Here is a 20,063-nt window from a genome sequence, read left to right as displayed (position 1 = left end):
ATGATGAAATATCCTGCAACCATTAGAAATATTATCTTAAAGAATATTTGAAGTTGAGGAAATACTTAGGATTTAATGTTTAGTTTTTTTGTTTTTGTTTTTTTAAGGCAAGAGGTAAACTAACACATGCAGTCTGGTCCTAAGTATGTACATACATGTGCATACACACACACAAAATTGGAAGAAAATATACTAAAAGTTAGTGGCTATATCTTAATAGTAGGATTACAAGTCATTTTTGCTTTATTTTTTGTATTTCTCTTTTTCAATTTTCTGTAATAAATTTAAATTGCCTTCATAATAAGAATAAAATGCTATATGTTGGTATACAACTAATCTTGTGATTTAAAAAAATTGGGAATATTCACAGAAAAAAATATCCAGAATATATTAATAGTTTGATAAGTCTGTAGCTAAATCTCACTAGATGGAAGCAAATACTGACACAGAGCCATATTAGTAAGTTGACATTTTCACCATGCCATGTTGAAGGACAAGAAACCTAAACATTTCTTTGGCCAGTCTTCTCCAAGTCATCTCAGGGTGTCTTTTTGGGCTGACCATCTGCCTGATTACACTTTGTGGGACTGACAGGCGGGTCTTGGTGAGGCACCTGAAGAATCTTGTTCTCTGAACTCCGATTCTCTGTTACATAAGCACTTAGTTATCAGGGTAGAGACAATTAGAGCGAGATTGAGACTTTTTTTCAGACAGGTTGAAGATAAACCTAGAAACCTTTCAAGTTTTCTTTAAAAGATTACTGTAATGATCAAGAAGTTTTGTTGTCGTCGTTGTTGCTGCTGCTACTGCTGCTGTTGATCTTAAGAATTTTATTCTCCAGTCTGGAGAATAAAGTTCACGATAAAAATTAGATGTCTTTGACAATGAGCTGAGCCACCACACATATCTGATATCCCTTTATGACATTTTCAATAATGAGATAAATTCAAGGTTATGAGATAACTGCCAGGCCAGCCAATGCTTTCATGTGAACAATTAGTTTTCAAATATACTGCATGTAATATACCCAATACAATGTAACAAACACTTTTCTGGAATAACAATGTAATTCCTAGATAAAGCACCAATGTTAAAAGATACACCTTGTCATATGTTCACCTCCTTCACATACTATTTGAAAGAGTAACCCATATCAGATACTGTTCAGTTTCTCATTCAAACAATCCTAAAAGGTAGGTTAGGTACCCTGATGTTAAAATTCTTGGGAACTGTGGGATAGGATAAGTTTGTGTATTAACAGCAAACCCTTAGATAATGATAATTATGTCCGAGGCATGCTCTTAGTACCATTGTATGCATTAACTCATGTAAGCTTCACAATCACCGTATGAGGAAAGGGATATTACAGATGGGGAAACTGAGGTACAAAATGGTTTAGTAACTTGTCCAGCAGGAAATCCAGGCAGTTTAACACCAGAGCCCATACTTTTACCCACTTATTATGCTGCAATCTACAAGTTTAAAATAATAATTCAATTTAGGATCTTTGGGGACAGCTAAAAGCAGTAATGTTAGATTACCATCCTTCATTCTGAAATATTGACTCCGGCAATAACATCTAATGTCTCTTAGCAACATGTATACCATTCTTTTCTGTAGATGACATTTTTCATAACAGTCAAACAGCCTATATGATACACATTCAAGGGAAGTATATTTCATTAAGAGGCTGGCTCTTGTTCACTTATCTGCTAGAACAAAAGGAATGTTCCAAACTCTGCAGGTAAGATGTAGCAGTACCGAACCAGGTGGCATGACCTGCCACCCCCAGTTCTTGGGAAGTCAGTCAGTTATGTGGTGCCCACTCTGAAGTGACAAACTTAGGCCGAGTCCTGACGGCTTCAGCCAGCTCTGGATTTTGAGCTGCCCGTTGTATTAATCTTTCGATGTTCCCCAGAGACGGAGCCAAGCTGCCTGCTCCTCCCACGTCTGCCAGTGGTAACTACTGTGCTCATCATCAGAGTCTGGAAAACTACCCAGAGTCCCAGAAACTGTTTCAATAAAATTGTGAGAGTATGTTGTGGAAAGCATATTTATTACTATTTGGTAAACTTTATCAGGGACATTTTCTATTTTCATTACTTTCAATGGCAAAAACTGCAATTACTTTTGCACCAAACTGTACTCTTGAACTTTTTCTTCTTTTGTTTTGTTTTACTTGAACTACTACATTTTCACAAGGCAAAACATTAAAAGTGCTCGCTTGTCAATAATAACCCTTTAGTTCTTTCTGTATTCATCCATTCTCACACTGCTACAAAGAACTACCTGAGACTGGGTAATTTATAAAGAAAAGAGGTTTAATTGACTCACAGTTCCACACACTGTACAGGAAGCATGGCTGGGAGGCCTCAAGAAACTTACAATCATGGCAAAAAGGAAAGGGTAAGCAAGCATGCCTTCACATGGTGGCAGGAGAAAGAGAGAGAGCAAAGGGAGAAGTGTCACACACTTTTAAACCATCAGATTTGGTGAGAACTCACTCACTATCATGAGAACAGCAAGGGCGAAATCTGTCCCTGTAATCCAATCACCTCCGACTAGGTCCCTTCCCCAACATTGGGGATTACAATTCAACATGAGATTTCGGTGAGAACATAGAGCCAAACCACACCAGTTCTACTTCCTAAATTTTACACTGATTGACCTGAAACATCACCCTATCTCAAGGTTGCACTTTTTGAGGGTAGAATCTGTATTTTGCACCCATTCGCCTACAAGTCCACGATGAGTATCACCCCTCATAAACTGAACTGATTTTAAAACAGTGTGAAAACGTCCTGTGTTCCCCTGACTCTCAGGCAAGAACAATTGAACAGGCACAATGGCTAAATCCAAATAGAGTCCTACTTCTCAGGTATTTTTGAGACACACTTTAAGGCAGTACCCTAGATAGAGTCTTTACTGGGATTAATAAAAATGTCAATCTTGATTAAACCAAGAGGTGCCATTGGAAAGTTTCAAAGTAAACTTTATATATAATGCAATCCTACAATATAGCTCAGAAAAAAAAATTAATTTCAGTGTTAACCCAAATAGCTTTGCAGTTCAAGCAGTAAAAATCATGTCCAGATTTGCCCCTGTACTCCTAGACATGGCCAAACAATTCCTTCTTGGTAGAGCTGCTCTTTGAAAAGATAAAGAGCTCTGTCTGTCACTGCCAATGAATATCTCTACAAAAGCTCTAATTCCAGGAAGTACTTTAGAGCCCCTAGGAAGATAAAAGCAACTCCCCATTGAGGAGAGAATCTTAAAAATGCCCAGCAGCACCCTGGAGAGCAGCTTAGGAGTCCAACCTACTGGAAACTGTGTTCTGAGGGATTTTAGGAAGAAACATCCCCCTCTAGGACTCTAAGACCTTAAGAAGCCACCCAACAGGCCATTTGGATATTAAGAGGATCTTTTACTTGGAAACTTCTGTTTCTTACTTGGTGAGAGAGTGGGGAAAACATCAGGAGCAAGAAAAAGAAAAAGTGTAAAAGAGGAAAAAAAAGGAAAAACTGAAGGGAGAGCACCTATTATTTCCAGGCACTATGTGAGACGCTTTACAAGTCTTGCTTCGTTTAATCCTCATATTACTGCTATGTGAGGATTGGTATAAACTCCATCTTATGCATGAGGAAATTGACAACCAAAAGGATTAAAAAGACAAAAAAAAAAAAAAAAAAAAAAAAAAAAAAAAAAAAAAAAAAAAAAAAAAAAAAACTTGCCCTATGTGAAATATCTTGTAAGAGTCAATGTCAGGTCTGTGAATTTTTTACCATACTACATTGCCTTTCCCATCTGCCTTATTTGTTTCTTTATGACCAGGAATCTGTTTGCTTTTTTCCCCTTACACATTTTGCTGCATGAGCAGAAAATTAATTATCTTCTTGGAAGTCTACCTGGTGAGATTGGTGTTTTAGAAAAACTGAATTGCCAGCAAAGGAAGAGTCCCTGAAATGCAGTACCCAATGGCATGGCTGTGACCTGGGTGCATCGAAATATTTAAACCTAATTTTCAATCTCCATTGCTCAGCTAATGCCATTGACTTGAGCTTTTTCTCCAGGGCCTCCCTGACACTCGTTACCCACATCCTTCAGCTCAAAGCTTCCTATCTCAGTCTTAATGCTGATATAACAAATAGCTCTACCAGAACAGCATTTCCTGATCCCAGACATTTATCACTTCTTTGAACTGTATCTTTACCATTCTCCATCTCTTCTTGTAAGCTTTTAACATAAGTTTCTCGTGCTATATCAATATAATTTATTCACTTTTATTAAAGGCAGGATTCATAAGCTAAACAACTAAGGAAAAGAAGGAAGGAAGGGAGAAAGATAATCACATTTCCTGAATTTTTGCAGCGTTTTCCCTCCTGTGGATCTGTTTACTTATTTAATCATGGAATTTTCAGAAATTGAATTTTAGAGTTATAGTTCAATTCCTTTGCTATACATATGCAGAAACTTCAGCAAAATTATACAACTAAAGGTTGGGTTGAAGCTATTTTGTCACAATTACACACTGATTTTTCTCCCTATTATGATTGTATTCCCAGAAACAAACCACCGGAGTTATGTATAGCCAAGGTTTATGATACAGATATTTTGTTAGCTACGTAGATATTATAAAATATGTTACTTAATACTATAACTCAAGAAATTATTGCTTTATTCAATTATATACGTTGAATTTCTAATTATAATAATCTCAAAAGTATTTTAAGTTTAATCATCAATAATGTCTTTTTTATAGAAGTAAAGCTGGTGTCACTGGAATTCTGAGTAAACTTACAGACACATAGAATCAGTTTCTCAAGACCTATGGCTGTTTAATAAAACAGCCATAGAAGACCTTCTGGATTCTTTCTGCTTTTCTAAATTCTAAAATGCAATAGAAATAAGAAACACAGTATTTCTATCTTTGAAGCAAGCAAAGCACCTTAGTGTACATTTTTAAAATTTCTGTTTTGTTGCTTCTCACTTTTTATATAAACTATTTTTAAAACTAAAATGGAGAGAAGATCAGATTTTTGCAGAGTGCACAATTCTGAGATGAAAAGTGAAGGTTAGTTGCAAAGGGTGTTCCCTGCTTCACGCTTACTTTGTAATTAAGTAAGGTGAACCTCAAACAGAAGCTGTAGAATAACACCCGTGTGCGTGCATGCACACACACACACACACACACACACACACCCCTGACATAAACTACTGCATTCCATTGTCATCAAAAATGTAAAGCTTAGCTGTCCCGAGGGCAAGCAAAATGAGCTTCTCAGCTACTCATCTGGGTTTCAGAATGGCATCTTGACAAGTGGATACTCTTCAGTACACAAAACAGCTCCACAAGTAAAAACCAGTTCAAAGACGCCCTTTGCAGAAAGCCAGTTCACTATTTTGACAAAAGGATTATTTAAACGCTAAATTACAGTCGAGATTTGTGAAAGATGTTAGTGAAATTCTCTCCTGCTGCTCCTTTTCCAGAATTTCTTTGTTTCTGGTGCTCTAATTAAATTAATTACATTTTAAAAATAGTTGTCATAATTTTGGGGTGTTACTATTTACCCTTCTTGCAATGTCAAATGGCACCATTATATTGCTAAGAGTTAAGCATATTCTACCCACAAATAAGTGTGTGAATATTCTTTGATCCAAAAAGGTTATAAAATATACTGTTATTGTGCCTGTATTTAGCTATTAAATCTTAGTAAATGATTTAAACAGCTCCATTTGAAGACATATTAACACACCAAAGATTGTGCACTTCCTGAGGATTCTGACTTGTTGAGCTACTATAGCAATAGACTTTCCTTCATCATACTGAACTCTTTTAGCTTCATTTTCTTCCTGTTCACTATGTCTTTATATTCTATTTGAAATACAGACCTATTTTATCATTTCTAAATCATTTTCTTGCTTTTTGGATTTACCTAAAAAAATTCCTTGCTTCAAAATTGAGATGCCTTTGTTATTCAAGATATGTGCTTCATATATATATATATGAAAATCATATATATATAATTTTTTATTTTCTAATATGTCAGCCTGATACATAGAAAAGAGACTAATGCTAACTTTAGGTGCCATGATCATTTTTCAGTTTCATGCATTTTTGTATTATTTGTTTATATAGTAGTTGTGCCTCTGCTTTTAGTTCCTGTTAATTTATCCATCTTTTTTTTCTTATCTGAGGAAGAAGGAAGTTTTTCTTTTGAAGTGAGCATTATATTTTTGGGAGGGGGGTAACTGTGATGTGCAGTTCCTCTATTGCCCATGAAGCACTTCAAAATTCCACAAAAAAGAATTAGTTTCTAACATACTCAAGTTGATTAATATGATTTGGCATTACTTGATATTGAAATTTTATTTTAAAGTGCCATTTCTGTTTTAAGCTACATATGCAGTTTCACATTAGCTGAAGTAAAATAACTCTCATCAAATAACATCAATTCAAAATTTAGAAATGACAATATATTGAGCATAGTTGAGATTCATTAAGAGTACAGATTATTTAAAATCACTAAAATTAATAGTCTTGACAAATTTTCCCCCCATTTTTGCCTTTTTCTAATCAATTGCCATGAGAAAATGTTGAAAATCCCAACAAAATGCAAAGCAAGCCACTTTTTAACAACAAACAAACAACACACACAATAAAACCACTTCCATACACTGGGTAACACACAAATATTTGCTAAAAACAAAACTATATTATTATCTTCTATCCTCAAATTTACTTTCTTGAAAGCGAAACTACATCACTGCCTATTTTCTATAACTCAAGCTTTCATTTTTGTAATAAAAACTGCTGTTTCAATCCTTTCTTAGTTTCTTGGGTTATTCTCTCTGTCTGTAAGAATTGTTCAGCTTCTACTGACCTAGGTAACATTTGCTCATGTCAAAACTTAACTCAGGAGTCATCTCCAAGAAGTTCTCCATAAACCCCAAGAGTAGGTGATTTTTCTCCTATTTGTCCCCATGTGACCCCACATTTCTCCTCACCCAGGGTATAAGCTCTTCAAACCTACCAAAGTGTCTAGTTCATAGTAGGCATTCAAGGAATGTTTACTATTTATTAACAATTCTAAACTCAGTACCTTAGGTAATAGTAACAGCTAAGCTTTCACTTTTAGGTAGCTGTGACTGTATAAATCATTCATTGCACATTATTTTTTCTAATCCAATGGTTCTCAATGTGTGTTCTCCAGACCAACATCAACACTGCCTGGGAACCTGTTACAAATGTAAATTCTTGGTCCCCACCCCAGACCTAACAAACCAGAAGCTCTGTGATTGGGTCTTTTTAATCAATGTTTTAACAAGCTCTCCAGATGATTCTGATACCTGCTAAAGTTTCAGAAATACTGCTCCAGCTAGAAATGAATATTTGTTCCTTAAAAGGAGTTGTTTTATAAAAATAAATCAGTGTGAAAATGAGAATTTACCTTCTAAAACAATAAAAAGATCACCCAGGCTGGAGTGCAGTGGCATGATCTCGGTTCACTGCAACTTCTGCCTCTCAGGTTCAGGTGATTCTCCTACCCCAGCCTCCCAAGTAGCTGGGATTACAGGCGCCTGCCACCACACCAGTTAATTTTTGTATTTTTAGAAGAGATGAGGTTTCACCATGTTGCCCATGCTGGTGTCAAACTCCTGACCTCAGGTGATTCACCTGTCTTAGCCTTGCAACGTGCTGGCATTACAGGCATGAGCCACCATGCCCAGCCGCTAATGCTATTTTGAGACTTCTTTGGGTATATGTTCTTATTTTATTTATTTTAGGCCCTTTACTAAAGTGCTCCTAATATGAGAATTTAATCAGGGTGAAATGAAGAAAAAATTTAAAAACTAAATATATTCAGGAATAAAAAAAATACAGTGAAGAAAATGAATATCCGCATCACGTTACTAAAACAAGGTCTGTAACAGAACAGTGAATGACAAATTCACTATGGATCATCTAGTAACCCTATTTCTGTGAGGCCTAGATGAATACAACGTACCATGATGGCAAGTGGACTGAGTTCTTAGCATTCATTTATCATAAAGTGTCTGGTTATATAAACAGAGCTAGCATCAACTCAAAATGAAAAAGGAAATGTGTACAATTATCAACACAGAAATACTTAAATTCTCATGTTTACTCCATGATAGGGGCTTCATTTGTGTTTTATTAATTGAATTATCCAGAAAACTTTTCCTCAGTGCTCTACTCCACACAGCCTTTGGAGCACAAACTAATTCAGGGAAACATTTCAGACGAGCCTGAAGTTCATCTGGTACATTACCAAAAATAACAGAGATAAGGCAAGAACAAGACAATAAAAGAGCTATTTAAGGGAGTGATCACATCCTAAGTAAGAAAAAATTAAAATAATAGCCTAATATTAATATAAGCAATTGTAGAGGTAAACATATATTATCCCATGTTGCCAGGACCTTGTATTTAACTCTGTGGAACAATTAGGAAATAACTTTCTCATTTCAGAGGCAAAAGTTGAGACCAATAAGGCAGGTCTTCTAGTTGTTTGGTTATTGATTTTCTAATCCAATCGTAAAGCTCTGACTTAAAGCAGAGATTGACTATCAGTTAGCAGTGTTCGTTAAATTTCACAAACACAGAGTCTAAGAAGCTAAGTAATTTCAAGACATAAACGAATGAAAAGAAAATACATACCTGATACATTTCCTTTAATTTCACAAAGTGACATTCGAGAGCTGTGCATTATTTTAACTATTACATTATTGAGTGGTAATTAATTTGAAGTACAAAAGTTTGCTGGAATCCGTGAACAGATGCCTCAGATGCAGTCGACTGCTTCCCTCTTCTGGCCAAAAGTGGAGGGAAATTTGACTTTTATTACTGAATCTGAACAGAATTGTCTTCATGAGCGGCTCTAAAATCAGGTCTTAAACAATGAAAATTTACTATACTTTCTATCAGCAGGATAAAATGCAATATAATTCAGAAAGCATAGGTTAAACTATCCAGAAATTATTTGTAGGCAATTTCATTGAGCTTTTCATTGGTAAAAAATTTTGAAGTGTAAAGAGATTTAAATCTGTGTTTGCTGAACAGTCTTCAGAATAGGAAATGGTGGATTTCATCACTCTCAGGTCACTGGGGGTTAATATATTTTTATTGTCAACTAAAATTATTCATAGATAGTGGAATGAGCATTGGTGATTCTTACAGGGGAAAAAATGAGAAATTACAAAGATAAACTCCAGAGATTTCTATCACAGGTTCTAGAATAAAATGCAATTTCTCTTCATGATCTTGCTAAGCTTTTCAAGTGTTATGAAGGGCAATGACAAGATTAAATCATCAGATCAAGAGACTCAAAAATATCCCCCTTAATTGGGATAATTTAAATAATTTAAATCTCCCTGTAGGTTCTAATATAGACATAGACCCCCCCCCCCCAAATGACTGGAAAAAAATCTATTACAGAAAATTTTGAGAAAAAATAAACTCTTATAAAAAGGCTTTCATAAAATGTTCTTTGCCTAATTTATACAATTATAAATCTGTATGCATATAGATAAATCTATAGACAAATCTCATTCCATATTTCATTCAAAAGGATGAAGACTGGAGATATATATATGTATATTTAATTTGGAAAGGAGATTATTTTATATATATAACATATATACAATATTAATTTGGAAAGGAGAGCTGTATTTCCCATAAAGGGTTGCACCCTGCAGGGTGGCCAGGCTGTCTGATGGGCTGGGAAGCACAGCATCTGGCCAGAAGCCAGAAAAGACATTTTGAGGGAGGAGAAAGGGGGACAAGAATTTATGCTGAATGGGGTGGCTAAATATACATATTTGATGAGCTATAGGAGGTGAATGAATATTTATGATAGGAGAAACCTGTGCACGTGCAATAGAGCTATATGCTCCTTCATAGGTCCCATGTACCGAAAATGGCAGCATTAGCATGATTCCAGGGAGTTTTCCACCCTGTGATGGCAAAAGGTGAAGAGAGGGCAAAAAAGCCTCATTTTATGAGGCCAGCATCATCTTGATACCAAAACCTGGCAGAGACACAACAAAAAAAGAAAACTTCAGGCCAATATCCCTGATGAGCATCAATGCAAAAATCCTCAACAAAATACTGGCAAACTGAATCCAGCAACACATCAAAAAGCTTATCCACCATGATCAAGTTGGCTTCATCCCTGGGATACAAGACTGCCTCAACATACGCAAATCTATAAACATAACCCATCACATAAACAGAACCAATGTTAAAAACCACATGATTATCTCAACAGATGCAGAAAAGGCTTTCAATAAAATTTGACATTCCTTTATGTTAAAAACTCTCAATAAACTAGGTATTGATGGAACATATCACAAAATAATAGAAGCTATTTATGATAACCCCACAACCAATATCATACTGAATGAGTAAAAGCTGGAAAGCATTCCTTTCGACAACCAGTACAAGACAAGGATGCCCTCTCTCACCACTCCTATTCAACATAGTATTGGAAGTTCTGGCCAGGGCAATCAGGCAAGAGAAAGAAATAAAGGGTATTCAAATAGGAAAAGCAGCAGTCAAATTGTCTCTGTTTGAAGATGACATGTTTCTATATTTAGAAAACCCCATCATCTCAGCCCAAAAACTCCTTAAGCTGATAAGCAACTTCAGCAAACTCTCAGGATACAAAATCAATGTGCAAAAATCACAAGCATTCCTATACACCAATAAGTGATGTAGAGTTAATTTTTGTATAAGGTGTAAGGAAGGGGTCCAGTTTCATTTTTCTGCATATGGGTAGCCAGTTTTCCCAGCACCATTATTAAGTAGGAAATCCTTTTCCCATTCCTTGTTTGTGTCAGGTTTGTCAAAGATCAGATGGTTGTAGATGTGTGGTGTTATTTCTGAAGTTTCTCTTCTGTTCCATTGATCTATATGTCTGTTTTGGCACCAGCACCATACTGTTTTGATTACTGTAGCCCTGTAGTATAGTTTTAAGTTAGGTAGCATGATGCCACTCACTAGTCAAAGCATGTTGAGAGAGCAGAGAGCCAAATCATGAATGAATTCCCATTCACAATTGATACAAAGAGAATAAAATATCTAGGAATACAGCTAACATGGGATGTGAAGGACCTCTTCAAGGAGAACTACAAACCGCTGCTCAATAAATAAGAGAGGACATAAACAAATGGAAAAACATTTTGTCCTCATGAATAGGAATAATCCATATCATGAAAATGGCTATCCTGTCCAAAGTAATTTATAGATTCAATGCTATTCCCATCAAACTACCATTGACATTCTTCACAGAATTAGAAAATACTTTAAATTTCATATGAAACCAAAAAACAGCCCATATAGCCAAGACAATCCTAAGCAAAAAGAACAAAGCTGGAGGCATCATGCTACCTAACTTAAAACTATACTACAAGACTACAGTAACCAAAACAGCATGGTACTAGTACCAAAACAGACATATGGATCAATGGAACAGAAGAGAAACTTCGGAAATAACACCACACATCTACAGCCATCTGATCTTTGACAAACCTGACAAAAACAAGGAATGGGAAAAGGATTTCCTACTTAATAAGGTGCTGGGAAAACTGGCTATTCATATGCAGAAAACTGAAACTGGACCCCTTCCTTACACCTTATACAAAAATTAACTCAAGATGGATTAAAGATTTAAATGTAAAACTCAAAAACCATAAAAATCCCAGGCAATACCATTCAGGAAATAGGCATAGGCAAGAATTTCATGACAAAAACAGCGAAAGCAATCACAACAAAAGCCAAAATTGACAAATGCAATCTAATTAAACTAAAAAGCTTCTGCACAGCAAAAGAATCTATCATCAGAATTAACAGACAACCTACAGAATGAGAGAAAAATTTTGCAATTTACCCATCTGACAAAGGTCTAATATCCAGAATCTACAGGGAACTTACAACCCCATCAAAAAGTGGGCAAAGGATATGCACAGACACTTCCCAAAAGAAGACATTTATGTGGCCAACAAACATATGAAAAAAAGTTCAACATCACCGATCATTAGAGAAATGCAAATCAAAACAACAATGAGATACCATCTCACACCAGTCAGCATGGTGATTATGAAAAAGTTACGAAACAATAGATGGTGGCGACACTGTAGAGAAATAGGAATGCTTTTACACTGTTGGTGGGAATGTAAATTAGTTCAACCATTGTGGAAGACAGTGTGGCGATTCCTCAAGGATCTAGAGCCAGAAATACCATTTGATCCAGCAATCCCATTACTGGGTATATACCCAAAGGAATATAAATCATTCTACTATAAAGACACCTGCACATGTATGTTTATTGCAGCACTGTTTACAATAGCAAAGACATAGAACCAACCCAAATGCCCATCAACGATAGACCAAATAAAGAAAATGGTACATAAACACCGTGGACTACTATGCAGCCATAGAAAGAAATGAGATCATGCCCTTTGCAGGGACATGGATGAAGCTGGAAGCCATCATTCTCCACAAACTAACACAGAAAACAGAAAACCAAACACCACATGTTCTCACTCATAAGTGAGAGTTGAACAATGAGAACACATGGACACAGGGAGGAGACTGGGGCCAGTTAGGGGGTGGGGGGAGAGGGGAAGGAAAACATGAAGATAAATAGCTAATGCATGCGGGGCTTAAAACCTAGATGATAGGTTGACAGGTGCCGCAAACCACCATGGCACACATAACAAACCTGCATGTTCTGCACATGTATCCCAGAACTTAAAGTAAATTTAAAAATAAATAAATAAATACAATAGCAAAAAAAAAAAAAAGTCTGACAGCCAATTTAAATGTTCTAGGCCAGATGGGAATGGAGTTGGCTAGGCAGGCATCAACCTTTAAAACAAGGTAATGAATTTTAAAAATTTGTAATTGATGTAAGAGCCAAAAAAACCAAGCCAAAAAGCAAGGTTTTTGAAGTTATATGCAAGAATAAGAAATTGCATTAACATTAAAATTTGTGGAAACAAGTGCTTTGAAATATTGATAAGAAACATAAAGCAACTAAAGGAACTCAACTTACTGATTACAGAATATCTGAATGCAAAGAACAACCAAAATTTGAATCCCTCTGTTTCATATTTACTTTTCAAAAATTAAATTTAAAAACTCCCAAAGAAGCAAATGAATGATTTAAAAATTAACAAGATAAAATTGCACTGGGTATTCAAGGGATAATAATATGGAATCAAATATATACAAGTCCTCATAACATTTTATAAAGTAATTTAAAGCATTCCTAATAATGAGGGACTTCTCAGTTTCTCTGATGATCCTGACACAGCTATTACCAAAATTAGCTGCCAGTAGATTAAAAGGGGATTTTGTGCATTATGAAAAAGGTAACCTTTCCTTTTTCTTAACTGCATAAAGTGCAATTAAGAAAAAATCATCACTGTACAAATCTGCAGTGACTTGGAGGTGAACGGCACCCCTAGAGTTCTGCAATGCGCTGCTTGCACAACTGTATATTTACAATGTGACAACCACTGAGGCATCCCAAAATCCATTAGCAGATCCTCTATGCAGAGCTTGCAAAGCTGTGGTTGGAAACCAAGAGACAGAAGTCTAAAACATTCAAGAAGGTGGTTACATTTGAACTGAGAGAGTTTTCTCAAAGAGAGCTGTGCATGTACCTGCTCCAAAGTGAGAGGGTTAAGTGTGCTTACTCCTTATCTTTAGCCAGAAAAAAAAGAAAAATAAGTAAGGCCATTTGGAGACTGGGCTGCACAGTGGGCAAGGGTCTGACGCAGGCCTGAGAAATCTAGTGTGAGACTCAATAACATGTTATCTACCCTGACAGTGGACAAAAGAGACATTCCTCCATTGGAAATAGCCTAGTGTTACAGAATGTGTCTGGGCAAAGAATGTGTGAGGTTTCTCCTATGGACCCAATGAGATCCACTCAAGAAACAGAGCAAGGCTGGGGATGTCTTAGGTCTTCCCTAAGTAGATCCTCCTGGAAGGCAGAAATGCAGCAGAAAGAACCTGGAGGCTAACAATGCTAACAAAATAGACTCTCAGTTTCACCTAAATGCCCAGACAAAAGATGGCCAACCTCAGTGGCCACAAGATCAAAAGATGATTTTATGCAGAAAAGTGAATGTGTGGGGAAATAAAGAAGCCAAGTTGAACGAACTGCAAATCAGAGATTTCCCATGATGCAGAGGATGGAAGAGTATCTTGCACAAAAGCGCCATAAGAATGAGACAGCCAGCTGCAGGCCCAACAACAAGGTCACTCAAGTACCGGGAGGAAGAACTTTAAATAAAGTAGAATATCCAAATTTCACCACTGAACATATTAAAAATTGAGACTTTAAAAAAGAAACTAGGATTGTTTTATATTGAAGTAACTCCACTCTCAAGAGACTTTATCAGGCTCAAAGCACAAACCACAGACCAGAAGCATTAGCATCATGGAGGACCTCCTTAGACACGCAGATACTCCAGACCTACTGAATCACAATCTTCATTTTAACGAAACCCTGAGTGATCTGCATGCACGTCAAAGTTTAAGAAGTACAGTGATCTTACCACCTCTAGCTTTCCTGGCTGGTTGGCTTCTCATCATTCTTTCTCCCTTCTTCCGTCTTTTCCTTCTCCCTCTTCTCCTTGCTTCCAGAAAGAAACGAACCTCACCCTCCAATAGTTGGCACTAACACACTCAGGTCCAGGGGGTTGCTCACCATTTACTTTCTTCCTGCCTGGAACGATGTTACACCACCAGGAGCTGCAGCAACTGTGGGGTAACCAGAATGTGAATTAAAATCAGTGTCCTAGGAATGGCAGAGGAAACAGAAAGAACCCAGTTTTTAGACTGTTGAGCTCCTGCACCAGCCCTCAACTGTCTTCCTCTAGACTTCTTGCTATGTGAGAAAAAATAAATAAATAAACCTGTACTCATTTAAGCCACTTTAGTCAGGCATTCTGTTCTTTTCGATTATTTATATAACTGTATAATAAGGTATGAAATCAATGTTACCATTGCTGAGTTAACAGAGAGCTCTGAAAAAGAGGGAGAATCGCTTCTGAGAAGTGGCCTTCTTTGTTGCAGCCAAAGTGTCCCTTTCCCTTTGAAAATTCTGATACAATATTTTTATCATACACTAAACTTTTATATGTTAACTATCAGAACTCAACTCTCTCTTTTTAACAGCCATGCCTATTTTGAGGTATTCAAACAAGTTTTTTAAAAGGCATTTCAATCAGAAGAACACCAAGAAATATTGGCATATGACATCCCCTACAGTGAGACTCGTGGAATGTCCTAAGATAAGACTGTCTGAGATAAGCTTTTACAGTAATCGTGTAAACTGGAAATAATACAACTTCTTTGGTCCTCTCCCAATAAACACCATTTCCCCTTATCCACACAATAAAGAAGAGGAAATGAGGCATAGCGAATGCGAGCTTGTCCAGAGATCTTCTCTCTTTACAAATGCCTCCAATTCACACCACCACCAATAGGTTCTTCATTATATTTTTTCAATTTGCCTACATTTGACAAATTGTGAAAGCTGGTATGTAGAAGAGGACAGAAAAGCCGTTATTCAGATGTCTTAGTCATGTATAGGCATTTTGCCATTAAAAAAAAAGAGAGGGAGAAAACCTCAGACAGGAAATATTAGTTATTGGACCACTTCATGATTAATAATGACCTTTTAAAATAGTTCTTAATGTTCCACAACATGTGATTCTCAGTGTGGTTGCTTTTGGCATCTGGGGCTGGACAGCTCCTTACTATGTGGGAATGTCCCATGCCATGAAGGAATTTTGCATCCCCGGCGGCACCCACTAACTAAATACCAGTAACAACACCGCCCATCGCTGTGATAGTATCTGCTCCCCCCCTCGTTTCCTGTCTTGCCCACATATTTGCAAATATAAGGAGTAACACATGTATTTGAAACCTACTGGGTTAGTACCCGCAGGACAAAAGTAAAATAATCTTCCATCCCAAAATAATGTAAAAGTTTCTTTATACTTGCTTTTCGTCATTTTGTAGTTTCATTTCTTACATTAAGATTTTAATACATCTGAATTTTCTTTTGGGATAAGATCTGAAATAGGGTTGGAATATTATATTTTCCTTATGTTTTTTTTTTCCAATACCATTTTAAAGAAGTATCCTTTCTTCAGTGATAAAACACAAAATCAATTTCTATCCTAAGATAAACTTTTCATCATAATTAGGTTTCCTTATGGACTTCTCTTTCTATTGAAAATATGTCTGTTCCTGTATTGTTATCTTATTATTTTAATTATTAGAACCCTCACATGTTTAATTTCTAGGAGGCCAAAGAGTGCCTTAGTACCCTTTTTAATCAAAATTATCTTTACTATTCTTATCTGTTTGTTCTTCCTATGAGTTCAAGAATAGTCTGTCAAGTTTTTAAAAGAAATCACAATAGAATTTAATTAAAACACATTAGATTTATAGGCTAATTAGGAAAAAGTATTATTTTTCTAATGTTAGGTCTTGCTTATGAACAACATAGATGGCTTCCATGTCTGTTCAAGTCTTCCGTTACATTATTCTGGGAAGTTTAAAATGTTTCCTGAACAGATTCTACATCTATTTGTATTTGTCAGGTTAATGCCTAGGTTATATTTGGTATTGAATTGGGATTTTGTGTTTATCGTGCTTTCAAACTACTGATTTCTTATTAAAGTTTATATATTTCTGCATGACTAGCTAATATGCTATAGTAGGCTTATTCCATAGTCTATGGAAATTTTCAGATACCTAAGCATATCATTGACAACTGATGATTTTTGCCTCTGTCCTCAAACTCACTTATTTTAAGGATAAAAGAACATTGGTGATAGTGTGGGCCTTATTGTCTTGTTCTTGACTTCAATAGAAATGTCACTGACTAAAAAGGTGGCCATTGCTGGTTTTGGACATGCTTTATAATATTAGAGAAGAATCTTTAATTAGGAGTCACTAGGAATTTTTGTGGAAAAAAAATCATTTTTCACATTTTATCTGCTGATAAGATGAATTATATAAATAGATATCCAATTATTTAACCATTCCTTAATTCCAGAAATAAACCCTTAATCACAGCTTGTTATTGTTAATTTTCATGCTGAGATGTATTTACTTTTATTTATTTAGCATTTTTATCTCTATGAATAAATAAGTTTGGCCTGTGTTTTATTTTTCTTTGAGCAAGTTTTATAAGGTAGCAAGGTTTTGCCATTTTTGAAATACAAAGAGATATTTCTTATCTTTTTGCATCCTCTGGAACCTTTTAAAAAACAATAGAAATATATTCTCAAAGAATTAAAAAGCAAATCTTCCGTTATTTTGAATCAAGGAAATATATATGCATATATTTACATATAAATATGTTTGACAGCTATTCCATTTCTTACAATATTTTAATTTATTAGTGTACATTAAAATTATTTATACCTCCTATGAAAGACACTGCTGGTGACCTATGCAATGTCTATTGCTGCTTCTCCTTTGTCAGCATTTTGTTAGACATAGCACTGTGTTCAATTAAGAATCCTTCATCTCCCAGCCTCCTTTGCAATTAGCATTAGCTGTACAACCTATTTCTGATCAGTGAGAATTCAGTGCGGAGAGCTCTCGTCGCAAATCAAAAGGCACAGTTCCAAAAATATAAAGCTTTTGATCTCCCTTCTTTCCTCCTGGAATGCAGATGCGATGCCTGGATGTGTACCAGCAATTTTTTTTTTTTTTTTAGAGGGAGTCTCCCTCTGTCACCCACGCTGAAGTGCAATGGCAAGATCTCGGCTCACTGCAACCTCTGCCTCCCAGGTTCAAGCAATTCTCCTGCCTCAGACCCCTGAGTAGCTGGGATTACAGGCACATGCCACCACACCTGGCTAATTTTTGTATTCTTAGTAGAGACAGGCTTTTGCCACATAGGCCAGGATGGTCTCGAACTCTTGACCTCAGGTCATCCGCCTGCCTCAGCCTCCCAAAGTGCTAGGATTACAGGTGTGAGCCACTGCACCCGACCTGTACCAGCAATCTTGTGGTCATGAGGCTGATAGAGAAGAAGGATAGGAAAACAGGAAGTTATGAGAAGTCTTAGTGCCTGACAGTATTGTTGTGCTGCAATTCCAGTCCTAGACTGCTTACTTCTGGAGCTCTCGTTGCATTAGGAAAACAGAAGTATTTGTTTATTTAAATCACTCACTACTAGGTGAGGTTATTTGCTTTAAACATAGTTCTAAAAATACACTTTCTACCTGTAGTTCAAAACTGACTTTTATTGAGGGCTTACTTTCTGATACATATTTCTGTAAGCATTTTAGAAATTTATCACATAAAATCTTCACACTCTCCTATAAAGCAAGTGTTACTATTTATCCTAATCAGTGGTCAGTAAGTGGGTGAAGTTGGTGATATTATTGTTAATTATAATGCTATTATCATGTCTATACTAAAATTATAGATCTATGCTTCCTAATTTTCCTGTTAGTCTTGGGTAGAAGCCTCTCTTTTTCTTTCTTTCTTTCTTTCTTTTTTTTTTTTTTTTTTTTTTTTTGAGATGTGGTGCCCGCCACCACGCCCAGCTAATTTTTGTATTTTTAGTACAGATGGGGTTTCTCCATGTTGGTCAGGCTGGTCTTGAACTCTGGACCTCACTCCAGACCTCAGGTTATCTGCCCGCCTCAGCCTCCCAAAGTGCTGCGATTACAGGCGTGAGCCACCGTGCTCGGCCGGAAGCTTCTCTCTTAATTGGATATTTTAAGAAAATCATTCTTGGAATATTTTTATCAAGTGAACTAAAGAATTAACTAAAGAACTAAGAATTAAAGTAAAGCTAATTTCAAATGATTAAGTTGTGATTTTGAGGGAGTTAAATCTTTGTTACTAATTTTCATTTTAACTCTATTATAATAAAATGATTATTCTTCGGGGAACTTACTAAATTATCAATTTTCGTGACTACTCCATTGGCATAGGAAGATGTATATTTGCTTTCATTAGCCACAATGTTTCATGTGTATCTGTTAAATTAACCTCATCAGTTACATTCCTGAGATCTTCTATATGCTTACTTGACCTTTAGAGTAGGAAAGGTTAAAGTCTCTGACGTTTCCATTATTTCTTCCTTGTATTTTAATGATTTTACTTTACATATTTTGATGATATGTTATTTGGCACATAACGACTGTTACCTTTATCATCATTGTGAATCAGCAATATAAAGATGTTCTCTTTATATTAAGATAGTCTAAATTATAAATAATTACATCAAGGTATTTATATTAAGATATTAATATAAAGGTCTTTTGCAGTATAAAGACCTTCTCTTTATTCCACCTAATTATTTTGGTCTTGGTCTGATTTTAATGTTTCAAGCACTGTTTGCTTTTTTGTTTTGTTTCTTTTCATTTGCCCGATTCAATTTGTGCCTTCATATTTTTAAGGCATTCATATTTATAGTTATAAAGTTTATATTTGGTTTTATTTTGTCTTCATGTTCTGTTTTCTGTTTTGATGTTTCTTTGATATTTGCTATTTGCTTTATACGTGGCAGTATTTGTCTGCTGCTTTGTCTGATTTTTCTTTTGAAGGGTTTTTTTTCTTATTTTCAACTCAGTGATTATCCTTAAGATTTTTCTAAACATTTTAACCTATATTTACATAATGGTTAGGATAACAAGTGAAAACTAACTTTGCTTGATTTTTTCTGTTTGAAAAACCACCTCCACTTGGATCACTCTTTGTGAATTTTATCTCAGACTTTAGGTCCAGATTTTCACTATACAATTTTTAATGTTTATATCTATCTTTTAAGAATACATTTTTACATGTGCCTTTTTAAATTTACAATCTTACAGTATTTTAACTGGCTCCAGTGTCCATGGACTGTGTTTCCATATCATAATCATGGTACTGACCTCTTCATTTTTATCATCTTCAATTGGCAAGAATGGATCTGCAACGCTGTAAATTACCATTACACTTGAAATAGAGTGGACCTCTGTAAAACATGCTAAGTTGACAACTTTTTCAC

General features: G+C 35.8%; 1 long non-coding RNA gene across 5 annotated transcripts in view; it reads right to left on the bottom strand.

Moving 5' to 3' along the window:
- The window catches only part of LOC140708818 (uncharacterized), a 357,070-nt gene that overhangs the window by 277,025 nt on the left and 59,982 nt on the right, over positions 1-20,063 (bottom strand). For all 5 annotated transcript variants that reach the window (XR_012089023.1, XR_012089025.1, XR_012089024.1 and 2 more), the window contains exon 3: positions 14,590-14,794. This is a non-coding gene — a long non-coding RNA (uncharacterized lncRNA). The remainder of the gene's footprint in view (positions 1-14,589; positions 14,795-20,063) is intronic.

The sequence above is a fragment of the Chlorocebus sabaeus genome, chromosome 17 (assembly GCF_047675955.1).
Source record: "Chlorocebus sabaeus isolate Y175 chromosome 17, mChlSab1.0.hap1, whole genome shotgun sequence".
Classification (NCBI taxonomy): Eukaryota; Metazoa; Chordata; class Mammalia; order Primates; family Cercopithecidae; genus Chlorocebus; species Chlorocebus sabaeus.
Note: the sequence above shows the minus strand (reverse complement) of the source record. Positions and strands in the feature narration are given on the sequence as shown.